The sequence below is a fragment of the Arachis ipaensis genome, chromosome B08 (assembly GCF_000816755.2).
Source record: "Arachis ipaensis cultivar K30076 chromosome B08, Araip1.1, whole genome shotgun sequence".
Classification (NCBI taxonomy): domain Eukaryota; kingdom Viridiplantae; phylum Streptophyta; class Magnoliopsida; order Fabales; family Fabaceae; genus Arachis; species Arachis ipaensis.
Window position 1 is genome coordinate 26,761,934 of NC_029792.2, and position 15,390 is coordinate 26,777,323.

The window sequence follows — 15,390 nt, forward strand, 5'->3', positions numbered from 1 at the left end:
CGCATTATAAGATGGAAAAGTATAAGTAACTAACAATATTTTTGAATAATGTGTAAATAATATGAATTAATAGAGTTAAAAGAATAAATTTAATTAGTAATATTAAATTAAGATGTAGTGTATTTTTATTTAATTAGTGATTATTCATATTATTCAGAATAATCATTATTTACCTAGCATTCCCCTTATAAGAAATATTCTTGTACTAATACATGCTTGACATTAATAACAATGCAAGAACTCCTTCAATTTGCCTCTTATAAATACCATAGGGCACAAATTTTATGGAACTTTAGGTTAAACGATAATACTAAACCCTAATTAAGAATTATCTACCAATGCAAGAGTTTTAGGCTCTGTTAGAGAAAACAGTTTAATTAAGTTTTTTTTTAAAAAAAATTTAAATAATAATATTTATATTAAAAGTAACTTATAAATAAATTATTTTGTATTTAATTTTTTAATTTTAAAAATATTTATTTAAAAGGAAGAGTGATAAAAAAAACTTTTTATTATGAAAGAAGCCATTTTTTTTAACTTCTCTGTAAACACTAAAATAACTTTTTAGAAAGCTGCAATTTAATTTTAAAAATTGTACCAGATATTAATACTATACATTTTTGTTGACTAGATCAAATCAAAATCAGATTCCTAATTCCTTTCATGAATCTTTTATGTAAAAAAATTATACCAAATATTAATACCACTATTTTTTATAAATTAAAAACTCAAAAAAATAATTTTTTAAAATTTTTCAAACGAATCCTTAATATTAATTAATTATGTGGGAGAAACTAAACATCGAAAAGAATAACTTTTAATTTATATATGTTCGGCTGTGTATATGATTTCAAAGGGAGTGAAGATGAAGAAGTGATAGGAAGAGAATCAAAGATGCATGTGTGTGCTCAGAGATAAGGATAAGAAAACGGTGACCCATTGGAGACACATACAAAAGCTTGAGAAAAGGATTTCACATACATTACACACTGGCAAAGTCACAATTCACAAACACACCCAACTAATTAAAAGGCTTTATTATATGTTTTTCCAGATACCACAAGCACATGGCCTATCACGTGCTATTATTTCAGACAAATGACACAGAACCATCTTATCCACTTAGAATTTGTTGATCAGAAGAGTTGTTATGATGATTCATGAGAAAGTTAGAAGATGTTCCTATATACTGATTTTCATGTCCTTTTGTGGTGCTGCACCCTTCAGTTTTCTCTGATCAACCATTGTGCTAATTATTTTATTTTATTTTATTTATGGGGTGTGACCATCAATTTGTGATGACCATTTTGCAAAGTTACAAACTTCTGAGCTTTTCCGGGCAAAGGAAAAACACACATACACTATCTTGATGCATATAGTGACAAATTAAAGTAACAACAAAGGCTACGAATTAAACTATTGTATATTCATTATGCATACGTTACTATTGTTATTATTTAAAAATTTGTTAACATAGAAAATCATTGGACTACTCTAATTAGCATAGTTTTCATATATATTGGGTTAGTTTGCTATATCTAATACATAGAACTTCCTTAATGCGTTTTTTTTTTCACTAAAAAGTCTAAGGTCTATTTTCTAATATACTCAAAACTTGGGAATCTAATTTGAAGCAAAAATATTACACGAACTCAAATCATCCACAACTACTTTTTTTTTTCCTACTGCATTTCCTAACTCGACAAGATAAAAACTAATTTATTGTAGATTTGAATTATTTAAAAATTTATCATTGGCCAATAAATTGCTGCATGTACAATGTAACACCCTAGCTATCAAAATGTCACACTTCCGTCTGCGCCACTTTGATAGCTCGGGTATTACGACGGCCCTTATAATATTTAATACTAAAATATGAGCCTGTTTAAAACTTTAAACCGCAATACCGCTTCAAAATACTTTTGTTGGGTAACGTACATCCATACATACCATACAACTTACAAAACTCACAAAGAATACATACATATGTATATATATTAAATAATTTTACAAGCATTAACTAATACAATTCCTATCCCTCTTACAGAATGTATAAAGATAAAGGTGAGGGAACAATAAATAATAACTAAAGCAATACAAAACATTACGACAACTAGATAAACTCTTCGTGACTTCTGCGTCCATATCCTGAAAAGGAAAATTTGTAGGGGGGTGAGAATATCATTCTCGAAAGGATTCTCAGTAGAGGGTTTTTGAGAATTACTATAAAAGGATACGTGAAGGTAAAACTGTTATAGTGATTAATAACCGCCTTATACATCTTTTCAAAAGTAAAGGTTTATTATAAAAGGAAAAATCTGAATTCTTTTCTGAAAGAGGAAGCTGTTCATTTCAAAAAAATTCAAAAGCCTTTTAAAAGGTTTATCTATGCTGAACCAAATTAGTTTTTCATACTTTTCTAAACCAGAAACATCAACCAGACATGACTTTCGGCCCATCTCATGATGAACCACGGCTCTAAGCCCAAACAACCCAAACAACAACCAATCACCACAGTCCAACAGAGTCTCAGTCGCAAACACAAATAGAAAAGTTCAAGCACAAACAAACAATTACTGCAAGTAGAACAATTAGCAGTTAATTACAAGTAATCACAAAGACAAATCAAGTACAATATGCACACCCAAACAATATCACATAGATGCATATGATGAATGCCTGTCCTAGTGGCTGATGACTCTCATCTGTCGGTTATAAAGCCAACTCGACAAGTCCTGGTAGCTAACCATTGGACTGTCCCTCTGTTGTGCATCCCCAACTCGAGTTATTCAGAATCATAATCATAATTCACATCCAACACCTTCACTGGTGTATTTTCACGGGGGCGAGCTCATCTGAAACTTTCACAGTGTCCGGCCACACTTACGACATAGGGCCATCAGAGTATTGAGTCTCCACCTGGAGCACGTAGTGGCTAGTCACTGCTTTCACCCAGGGAAACTCGTGTCTCAGATAGGTGGAGTGCAACAATCACAATATCAATAACTCAGCATATATGCATTTATTCTCAGCCATAAATCAACATTCATCTCAGCCATCCGGCTTAAATTCATGATTCATAGTCAGCCGTGATTCATTATCATATACAACCATTCCGGCTCATAACATATTCCACGATCAGCCATAATTCATTAACATATATAACCATTCCGGCTCATAACATAATAGCACTTCCACCATCCAACATCATTAATAGCATAAAATCATCATTTAAGCCATAAATCACTTTTCTCAATTCACTTTACTTTGAAATAAAAAATTAATTCTTTCCAGCCTTGGCTTTAAAATCCCCATTCCTCAAATCATTTCAGGCTCATAAGCCACTTCTCCTCAAACATAAATTTCTCCTTTTAAAATAAGGCCACTCTCCAAAACATCTTTCCAAACATTGCATAAACCACACCAAATCAAAAGCCATTTCCACGAGATTCAAAATCATTAATTCTAAAACAAGATTTGGTAACAAAAGATCCTCAGTAGAGTCTCAAGACTTTAGAGGAGAATAACACAACTCACTTCCTCAATTTCGTTTGAAGTCTTTAAAATCTTAGCTTCTCGATTTGAGTAATAAAAATAGAATCTAAACCAAGCCGAGTCGTGTAATCACTTACTCCAACCATATTTTCAAAACCATTTCGTTCCCTTGAACCAAAACCAATTTCAAACCCTTGATAAAAATCTGAAGCGTTTTCAACGGCTCGAAAAATCATTTTTGTTTTACTAAACCAGAATTCAAAGGATACTTTAAAGCTTATCTAAAATGTCAAAGAAGTGAGATTTCTCAATCGAAAGCCAAATTCTTTTAAAGTCACGAAAACTCCCCCAAGTGACAATCTTTAAGTTAAATAAAGATAAACATAAACCCTTTTCACCTTTAAAACAGCCTTAAATCATAATTCTCTTTCAAATGACTTGCACCCAAAGATATACTATTTTTCTTAGGAAATAAGGAGAAATCATAATTCACTTTTCAATAATTCTTTTCAAAGCATAGCTTCATCGCTTCCATAATTGATCCAAGTAAAGGTAATAAAAAGTCTTAAATTCACAATCCTCCAAGTAAAATAGTAAAGGCATTAAACTCATAATTTTCCAAATAACATTTCAAATAAAGACTCGGATTCTATAGGAATTTTGGCAGCATCTCCCCTAAAACTTGGACTTTACCACCCTTTCCGGGTCCCAACCAAACCATTCCGCCACCCTCTTTAAGGGTTCAAAACCAAATCAGCTGAAAATCTAACTGAATCCAAAGGTACATTTCCATTTTCATATTTCAAGAAAACCAAATCAAACTCAAATCAATTTCCAACGGATTAAACTTGATTTCAAAGCTTTAAAGAAGCGACTTTAAAGAAACACTTCAAAACCGTCCGTTTCACAAAATCAAATAATAATCGAATCAACCAAGCAATCATATTCATCTAAGACAACCAACATTACATAAGACTTATACAATCACTCAAGGATACATTTTTACCACATAATATCCATATATAATAATTTCAATTTATAAAATAAGCTTTTCTGAAAAGGCCCATACCTCGACTCGTCGAAACCATAACCTAAACGCATCACAGGAACATTCTCTCTCAACCCGAAATCACCGACAACCGCAACCTCAGCTCCAAGCCACTTTTGCGGTAACCAAAGCAACACTAATCGCGACATATAACAACCGAAACTCAATCTTATAGCAATTAACGCCGTAAAACCTCAGCGAAAGATAACAGAACAGTAACTAAAGGGCTTTCAAAACGAAAACGCTTACCGAAACTAAGAAAGAACGGCTGAATCAAGCAGTGGTATCCCTGGCGGTAGTTCAGGCAACAACCGTGCTACACCCGATGACCCGAACGGCAGTAATAACGGTGTAGCAGCTCAGAACGGTAAGCAACGGCGGCTGTTTTGGTATCTCTTATCGATGGCAGCGGCGCTGTCAGATTCTGGTACCCGTTCTGTTCCCACGGCAGCCATAGTGGTGGTTCTAGGCAGCTCTGGTGGCAGTGGAAAGCCTCAGAGTCAGCCTAACGGCGATGATTATGGCTCAGAATGGATCAACTAAAATAACCACGCAACATCAAAACCTTCTCCAAATCCAAAAGGACAGAAACCATAATTAAAACCCTTACCGGCAGAGCCTTCTCCGGCGGTAGAGGCAGCTTCGTCCCCTGTCATCCATAATCAACCACGATGGAGATGAAAGCTGGCAGTGACGGCGGCGGTTCCGATGGAGGCGACGCGAACAGTGGCTGGGCACGGTGGTTGGACCCCCAGCTTAGCCTCAGATCTCTCTCGTCTGCACTGCTCCCGAACTCTCTCTCTCTGGCTCTGCCATAAGTGACGGCGATGACTCCATGACAAGAACGACGATGGCGCGGGTTCAACAGCGGCGGTGACGGGCTTCACGACAACTCCCCTTCGCGCGTCCTCTGTGCGCGACTCCAATGGCGGCAGATCAGCGAGGACGAGCTCCTATAGCTCGCGCGCGGCAGCTGCTACCTGGAACCCTCCTCTGGACTCGGCTCGACCGCGATGGCTCCACGGCGACGGCAAGCTCATGGCAGGCGCGATGCTCTTTTCCTTCTTTGGTGAAATGATGGCTCGATGGCAGCAGTGAGGCCCAGCACGCCGGTGCAGTCTTCCCCCTCCTCTTCTCTTCTTCCCCTACTTCTGCCTCCCATTTCTTCTCTGTTGCAGTGAGTGGGTGCGTGTGTTTTGCTGTGTGTGCTTGTTGTGTTTGTGTGTGTTTGTTGCTGCTGGGTTGGGGAAAGGGTAACCGGGTTAGGGTTTTCCCAATTTGGAAATTAGGGTTTAGGTAAAAATTAGGTTTAAGGATAGTTTTGTAATTTCAAATAAAAATAGGGATAATACAGTAATTAGAAATAAATTTTATCCCAACAATAATAATGTATAAAAATACTATTTGTTCATCAATTTTACAAATTATTTTCAATAAAATGTTCAAATCCAAAAATTAGAAATTTAAATATAGAAAATAATTCAATAATTGTGAAATTGGATAATAATCTTAATTTATTTCAAATTCAATTAATCAAAACTTGCTTTAATTATCTTTAATAAAGAAATTTCTAAAATTAAAGCTACAAAAATATTGAATTTGAAATTAGCTCATGATAGCCCTTTTTTAAAATTTTTGGGTCTTACATTCTACCCACCTTATAAAAATTTTTGTCCTAAAAAATTGATACAAAACGAAAGAGATTTCGTAACAATTCACTCTTGAACACATTTAAGGAAGAAGCAAAAATATCTCAACATATAAGAATATATATGGTTTTCAAATACTTGGATTGTCGTATACATAAAAGATACAAAGGTAGGAGTATGATTGCAAAGCAAACATTACAAGATAGGCTCAATGCAAAAGGTGGCATGGCTCAAACATGTGATAGTAAAGCAAGGCATCGAAGCCTATAAAACAGGACGGGGTTAAAATCACGTGCTTAACGTCATCAGTACACCAATCTCGTACCAACCTCAAAGCTTCAACTTTCAACTCCATCAATCACTTTACAACTCCATAATTGGTCACAAGTCTAACACCCGCAGACTCTTTCAATACAAGGAACAAAACTCCCACAACTACTCATAATGTTGTACCCTTACCGCTTCACCCTTTCACGTTCACGAACAACATCCAAAAGAGACTAGCGTTTTGCTTGCTACGCTTAACGGTCATGCGTGACTCTAAAACAATCCTTGAGTTTATTCAGAAGAGTACTAAACCTTAGAAAAGGACAAACAACAAGGACTAAATCCGCAAGAACTTGAAAGGATTGTTGGGATCACAAGCAATCAAGGGTGTACAAGAAATGAAGAATGTCGGGGAGAAAATACACTTTGAAAACCTCAAAATAACCCCGAATCAAAGAAGTCTGATAAGAACGATAAAAGAGAAGGTAGTGCAATAGTTTGAACAAAATCAAGCTGAGTTAAGAAGTATAAGGTTTACAAACGAAGAATGTCTAAAACCGAAAACAAAGCTTACAAGACTCAAGAGTGGGATTAAAATACTGTCGAATGCATATTTTATGTTTCCAAAGAAAAGGTGCGCAACAAACACCTTGTAAAAGAATAACAAAAGTATAAATGTGGCATTACTTTAATACAATTTCATGTTAAAGTAGATTATGTAGAGTTTTAAAACAAAAAGAACACGGGTTTGGCTAAGAGCTAAAATATTTCCCAAAATATTTTAGAAAGACAGTTAGGTGTACGACTTAACCAAAAGTAATTCATGAACTCGGAAGAAAATCAAATACTTGTTCAAAATTCTCAAAGTTCATATTCAAACAAGTGTGTATAAAAATTATAGCAAGGACAAAAGAGGAAGTTAAACTCTATTTAAAAAAGAAAGTTCGAGGTAAAATTTTGCTTATAAGTTGGTAAAAGAAATAACTGGTGCATTACAAACAGACAGGTTTCTGATAAATAAGGAAGCTTTTCAAAACTTCATTTAGAATAGCGCATGCCAACTTTAAATCAACTTTGTCAAAATTGGACAATGGTTTCAATTACAATCAAGCAACTGAAAAAAATAAATTTAGTTTAGAACTTCTTCAAAGAGAATTCAAAACTTCTAAAAAAAAAGGTTCAAAACAGGACTCCAAAAATATACTTGAAATCACCATCTCAGAAGGATATTCAAGAAAATTAGGATGTACTTAAAAATGAGTCAAGCCATACAAGAAATGATCTTAAATCAAGGTAGTTCAAACAAGATTCACTAGGTATGAGACATCAAACAAGCTTTCAATTGATCCAAAAGAATACAAAAGTCATAGGAAAAGACAACTCAATCATGACATTCATAGAGACAAAAACTTAGGGAATTAATCCATGCTAGGAAGGAAAGATATGAGCCTAATATTTTCAAAAGAACAATAATTGCATAAGCAATGTGTCATGCTAAATTAAATTCAACTAAAAAAAAGAATTAGGCGAAACTTGTCAAACTAAGATCAACCGGAATAAAGGCGAAAATCTTTTCTTTCCAAAATTTTGAAAAATACCTAAGTACATAATCAAATAAAGATATGCATAAGATCTGTAGTAAGGTTATTTAGAAAATCAAATTGTATTTAAAGTAAGTATAATTTCTTAAACCAGTAGAAGAACAAGTGAGGTATTAGAAATAAATAGTTTTTTTTTTTAAATTGCATAAGAAGTTTTCAAAGTTTTATATAGATGAGTGTATATTGAATCAAAAGAAACAATAAAAATTCAAAAATTGATTGTAAACATAGCCAAATAAGAGAAAATTATGAATCATAATTTCTTTAAAAAGAGACCCTGAATAAGAACTTAAAAAAGCATGCGGCATCAAAACAAGATTAAAATCATATAGAAAAATACATTAATCCAGAAGAAGGGTTTAAACAGAGAAAGACAGATACACTAAGGATTTCAAACAGGCATATGCAATTAGGGTCAAACAAGGATGCATATGAATAGAGGAATAGGGTTAAAAAAATCAAGCTACTTTTCAAAAGGACTAGCAACCAAGAACTTCAAGTTAGGCTATGAGAGAACAAATCGACTCGAACAGGATCCAAGACACATAACTGAATAACCTCGAGAAATAGTATCTAACATTCCCAAAACTTGTGATTCGCTTTACCCAAAACTCGTATATCATCTATGATAACCCATTAGTGCTTTCATATACATAATTCACTAGTATTAAGCCGGCCAAACTTAATACCAAGAAGTATGCAATGCAAGACTAACAGCGTTAATCAATAGACCGTCATGTGCATAAAGCTCTAATTCTCGTTATTTGACAAGACTATTGCATGACAGACACTCAGAATATGCAACTGAAGCATAGTCAGTCCATTCCTCAGGCTCTACAGGAAAGACTGCTCTGATACCATAATGTAACACCCTAATTATCAAAATGTCACGCTTCCGGCTGCGCCACTCTGATAGCTCGGGTATTACGACGACCCTTATAATATTTAATACTAAAATATGAGCCTGTTTAAAACTTTAAACCGCAATACCACTCCAAAATACTTTTGTTAGGTAACGTACATCCATACATACTATACAACTTACAAAACTCACAAAGAGTACATACGTATGTATATATATTAAATAATTTTACAAGCATTAGCTAATACAATTCTTATCCCTCTTACAGAATGTATAAAGATAAAGGCGAGGGAACAATAAATAATAACTAAAGCAATACAAAACATTACGACAACAACTAGATAAACTCTTCGTGACTTCTGCATCCATATCCTGAAAAGGGAAATTTGTAGGGGGGGTGAGAATATCATCCTCGAAAGGGTTCTCAGTAGAGGGTTTTTGAGAATTACTATAATAGGATACGTAAAGGTAAAACCGTTATAGTGATTAATAACCGCCTTATGCATCTTTTCAAAAGCAAAAGTTTACTATAAAAGGAAAAATCTGAATTCTTTTCCTAAAAGAGGAAGCTGTTCATTTCAAAAAAATTCAAAAGCCTTTCAAAAGGTTTATCTATGCTGAACCAAATTAGTTTTTCATACTTTTCCAAACTAGAAACATCAACCAGACATGGCTTTCGGCCCACCTCATGATGAACCACGGCTCTAAGCCCAAACAACCCAAACAACAACCAATCTCCACTGTCCAACAGAGTCACAGTCGCAAACACAAATAGGAAATTTCAAGCACAAACAAACAATTACTGCAAGTAGAACAATTAACAGTTAATCACAAGTAATCACAAAGGCAAACCAAGTACAATATGCACACCCAAACAATGTCACATAGATGCATATGATGAATGCCTGTCCTAGTGGCTGATGAGTCTCATCTGTCGGTTATAAAGCCAACCCAACAAGTCCTGGTAGCTAACCATTGGACTGTCCTTCTGTCGTGCATCCTCAACTTGAGTTATTCATAATCATAATCATAATTCACATCCAACACCTTCACTGGTGTATATTCACGGGGGCAAGCTCATCCGACACTTTCACAGTGTCCGACCATACTTACGACATAGGGTCTGCAGATATCGAGTCTCCACCTGGAGCACGTGGTGGCTAGCCACTGCTTTCACCCAGGGAAACTTGTATCTCGGATAGGTGGAGTGCAACAAACATAATATCAATAACTCAGCTTATATGCATTTATTCTCAGCCATAAATCAACATTCATCTTAGCCATCCGGCTTAAATTCATGATTCATAGTCAGCCATGATTCATTATCATATACAGCCATTCCGGCTCATAACATATTCCACGATCAGCCATAATTCATTAACATATATCGCCATTCCGGCTCATAACATAATAGCACTTGCACCATCCAACATCATCAATAGCATAAAATCATCATTTAAGCCATAAATCACTTTTCTCAATTCACTTTACTTTGAAATAAAAAATTAATTCTTTCAAGCCTTGGCTTTAAAATCCCCATTCCTCAAATCATTTCAAGCTCATAAGCCACTTTTCCTCAAACGTAAATTCCCTTTTTTAAAACATTGATACTGAGCACGTGGTGGCTAACCACTTCTCCTCAAACATAAATTTCTCCTTTTAAAATAAGGTCACTCTCCACAACATCTTTCCAAACATTTCAGAAACTACACCAAATCAAAAGCCATTTCCACGAGATTCAAAATCATTCATTCTAAAACAAGATTTGGTAACAAAAGATCCTCAGTAGAGTCTCAAGACTTTAGGGGAGTATAACACAACTCACTTTCTCAAATTCATTTGAAGTCTTTAAAACCTTAGCTTCTCGATTTGAGTAATAAAAATAGAATCTAAACCAAGTCGAGTCGTGTAATCACTTACTCCAACCACATTTTCAAAACCATTTCGTTCCCTTGAACCAAAACCAATTTTAACCCCTTGATAAAAATCTGAAGCGTTTCCAACGGCTCGAAAAATCATTTTTGTTTTGCTAAACCAGAATTCAAAGGATACTTTAAAGCTTATCTAAAACATCAAAGAAATGAGATTTGTCAATCGAAACCCAAATTATTTTAAAGTCACGAAAACTCCTCCAAGTGACAATCTTTAAGTTAAATAAAGATAAACATAAACCCTTTTCACCTTTAAAACAGCCTTAAATCATAATTCTCTTTCGAATGACTTGCACCCAAAGACATACTATTTTTCTTAGGAAATAAGGAGAAATCATAATTCTCTTTTCAATAATTCTTTTCAAAGTGTAGCTTCATCGCTTCCATAATTAATCCAAGTAAAGATAATAAAAAGTCTTAAATTCACAATCCTCCAAGTAAAATAGTAAAGGCATTAAACTCATAATTTTCCAAATAACATTTCAAATAAAGACTCAGATTCTATAGGAATTTCGGCAGCATCTCCCTTAAAACTTGGACTTTACCACCCTTTTCGGGTCCCAACCAAACCATTCCGCCACACTCTTTAAGGGTTTAAAACTAAATCAGCTCAAAATCCAACTGAATCCAAAGGTACATTTCCATTTTCATATTTCAAGAAAACCAAATCAAACTCAAATCAATTTCCAACGGATTAAACTTGATTTCAAAGCTTTAAAGAAGCGACTTTAAAGAAACACTTTAAAATCCGTTTCACAAAATCAAATAATAATCGAATCAACCAAGCATTCATATTCATCCAAGACAACCAACATTACATAAGACTTGTACAATCACTCAAGGATACATTTTTATCACATAATATCCATATATAATAATTCCAATTTATAAAATAAGCTTTTCTGAAAAGGCCCCTACCTCGACTTGTCGAAACCATAACCCAAACGCGTCACAGGAACCTTATCTCTCAACCCGAAATCTCCGACAACCGCAAGCTCAGCTCCAAGCCACTTCTGCGGTAACCAAAGCAACACTAATCGCGACATATAACAACTGAAACTCAATCTTATAGCAATTAACACTGTAAAACCTTAGCATAAGATAACAGAACAGTAACTAAAGGGCTTTCGAAATGACACTACAAGAATTTGACAAATTAGCGACGAATTTTTGCGAGAAATATTTTTTGTCACTAATCCATCACTAACTTGCGAGGAATTTGTGACGCACTAACGATAAAATTAATGTGCGGTCACAAAATACCCGAACTTGAGAAAAAACGACTGATTAGCGAGAGATTTACGAGTAAGTTTGTTTCTCGCATATTGAATTTTGTAGCTAAAAAAAGAGCGAGGAAAATTTCCTCGCTAATTTCTCACAAATTAATTAGCGAGTGACAATGTTCTAGCAAATCAGTCTGTTAGGGGTTCAATCGAATAAAAGTGAAGTAGCGAGGGATATTATTGTCACTATTCCGTTGCAAGTGTTTGATATACAATTAGCGAGAAACAATTCACACACTAGTTCGTCGCTAAATAAACTTTGCGTGAAAAGGCTAATTAGTGAGGAACAATTTCCCTAGCTAATCTGTCACAAAAACTTGAAATGCATTCTGTGATGGACAAATTCCTAGCTAATTTGTCACCAAAGTGTTTATTTTTAGCGAGAAATTCGTTTCTCGCTAATTTGTCGCATAATATTGTAAAATTTAAAATTAGGGTAGCGACAGAAAACAGTCGTCGCTAACTCGTCGCAACGGATATATCATTCAACTAGGAAAGTGTTCCTTGCTAATTAGTTGCTAAAGTGGAAATACGGATATTCAGCACCTATGACCTAAGTAGTGAGAAATTTGTGACTGTTTAACAACTGACACACTTTGTTCGCTGATTTCAAGTAGCTGATTAGCGGGCGAAATACATTTGTCGCTAAGTTGTCGCAAGTTTAATTTAGCGAGCGACTTGACAACTGCAATCTTGTCGCAAAGCAAAAGCTATATCCTACCTATTTTATAGCAAATTACTCGCTAACCTCGTTGGAAATCAGTCGCAAAGTTATAACAAATCCAAAGCTAATCGAGAAAATTTTAGAAGTAACTAGTCGCAATTGAGTCGTTAATCAAAAGCTTATTTTAGCGAGGAATTAGCGACCGTTTAACAGCTGATAGACTTTTCTCGCTTATTTCATGTTGTTACTAATTTGTCAGAAAAAAATGTTAGTCCTTATTCTGTCTTTATTTCATGTTGCTACTAATCACTAACCTCTATATAAATCCATAGAAAATTCATGAAAAATTTGAAGCAAATTTGCCAAGTACGCTAATGTAATTTGTCACAATTTTGTCACTAATCTAAAGCTATTTTAAATGAGATAATAATTAAAGTCTCAAAGTCGTGACTAATAATTAGCTAGCTAATTTTTAATAACAAATAATTTATAATATTCTAGCAAGAAGTAAATTCTCAAAAATTTTACAAACCACTCAAATCAAAAGCTTTTTCTTAAAAAATATTTTCCCCTATTAGATCACAAATTTGTCGTTATTTTTAATAGAAAGTTTGCTGTTAATTTGAATTGAAGTTTTAAATTAATATATTTTAAAGACAAATTAAAAAACTCAATATTTTAAAAAAATGAGAGCATAATGTTGATATTTTCAATCACAAAATATAGGGTAAAATACTTAAATAAACAAAATGCATGCAAATATTACTAATATCAAGGTTGTGAGAACTGGACCGGTCAATGAACTAGTAGAGTAACTGGTTCACTGGTTCAAAAGTTCGACTGGGGTTCAACCGGAGTTCAACTGGTTTAATTAAATATTAAATAAAATTATTAAAAATTAAACATACAATGAAACATGTAGCATGACCTTTTGTGTTACCATAACAATATCTGGTAAGTAAACTAACATCTGATCTCTTCTTATTCTTTTCAAAATTAAAATAAGAAAAATCTAAACCAACATTTAATTTCCTAAATTTAGGGTAAAAGGAGAAATTAAAGAAATAAATTATTGTAGAATTAACAATGCTGAAATGGAAGGGATTAAAGATGAGGGCATGAGGGTGAAGATTTTATTCTGTTTCTGGGCATGTCTTTTGCAACCTTTCTGCTAGGTGTAACAAATTTGTATAAAGAAGCTGTAACACATGTATGTCCTCATATGCAGATCAATGTAAAACACCATGACAACATTAATCATACCACCACCAACTCTAATTCAGAAATCGAAACTCAGAACACAACAAACAGAAAAAATATCAACTCACCCCAATTCAGATTCAAAACACAATAAACAGAAAAAGAAACAGCAACTCAAGAATCAGATCTCAGATTTCAGTAACTCAGTAAAATTAACAAAATACACGACCATAAATTGAAGCAAACAGAGTTGAATCTTTAAAAAATAGAACCTCAAAATCATAGAAATTAACAAAAGGGAAAAACTAAAGCAGAGCTATCGACGACAGAGGAACCAAACTGATGCGACGGAGGAACGAAATAGGCGGCAAGACTACCGGCAAGGGAGGAACGGCGAGACAGATGGGATCGAGCAAACTCACCAACAATGGAGGAATCCATCCGACCGCGCTTCGATCTGCAATTCCACACGACGAAGATGAAAACGATGTAGAGAAGACGAGGATGGACGACCAAGATCTCGAAGCACCCTTTATCTGTCACTGTCGGCGGCAAGGCACCCTCTGGTTGACGAGAAGAGTTCGGCGATGATGGAGGCGGTGACTGCTGTTGGCTGAGAGAGAGAGGAGCTGCTGGCTGAGAGAGAGAGGGAAGTAGCGCCGTAGTGGGTTAGGGATTTTGTGCCATTTTGGTGAGTGAGACTGATGAGAGTGAGGGAGAAAGGTGAAGGGATTTGGGCAGAGAAGAGAACAAGAGATGAGTTGTTGTTGCTGCTGAGTACGATAGGTGATTTAGGGATTAGGGTTCAGCTTAGTTTAGCCTTTTTCTTTTTTTTTTTTCCTTATAGGGACAAAATGACGCCGTTCAAAGTTTTTTTCAAACCAAAAACCCGTTAAAAAACTGGACAGTTCTGCCGGTTCACCGGTTAAGCACCGGTTCGACCAATTTTTTTACCGATTTTTTGCCAGGCGGTTTTTGAGCTTATCCGGACCGGCTAGGTGATCGGTTCCCGGTTAATCCGGTTGAACCGGTCGGTCTGGTTCGATTTTCAGAACCATGACTAATATCACCCAAAGCAAGAAATGATACGTGAATCTCCCAAAGGCGTTTTTTCTACCAATCAATTAGGGTAATTAGATTTATAAATTTTAGTAGTAAGTAGAATTAGACTAAATAGATCTACTAGGTGAGTTTTAACTACACATAAATCGAATCAGGCTAGCTAGATTTATGCATGGGCATGGGTAGTATGTTTTCAAAAAAATCTAACCAGCCTAATTCGATTTATATAGGAGGAAGGGCTTTATATAAATCTTAGATAAGTATGAAGAGACTATGTTATTTGAGTTATAGCTCGTTCACATACCATTGATTTATTAGGGTGACTTGC

General features: G+C 34.8%; 1 long non-coding RNA gene across 1 annotated transcript in view; it reads right to left on the minus strand.

The window, feature by feature from the left end:
• The window catches only part of LOC107611894, a 27,022-nt gene extending 21,126 nt beyond the window's left edge, over positions 1-5,896 (minus strand). Inside the window, exons 1-4 of the long non-coding RNA XR_001613504.2 lie at positions 5,154-5,896; positions 4,793-5,082; positions 4,565-4,679; positions 1,779-2,148 (exon numbers count right to left, since the gene is read on the minus strand). This is a non-coding gene — a long non-coding RNA (uncharacterized LOC107611894). The remainder of the gene's footprint in view (positions 1-1,778; positions 2,149-4,564; positions 4,680-4,792; positions 5,083-5,153) is intronic.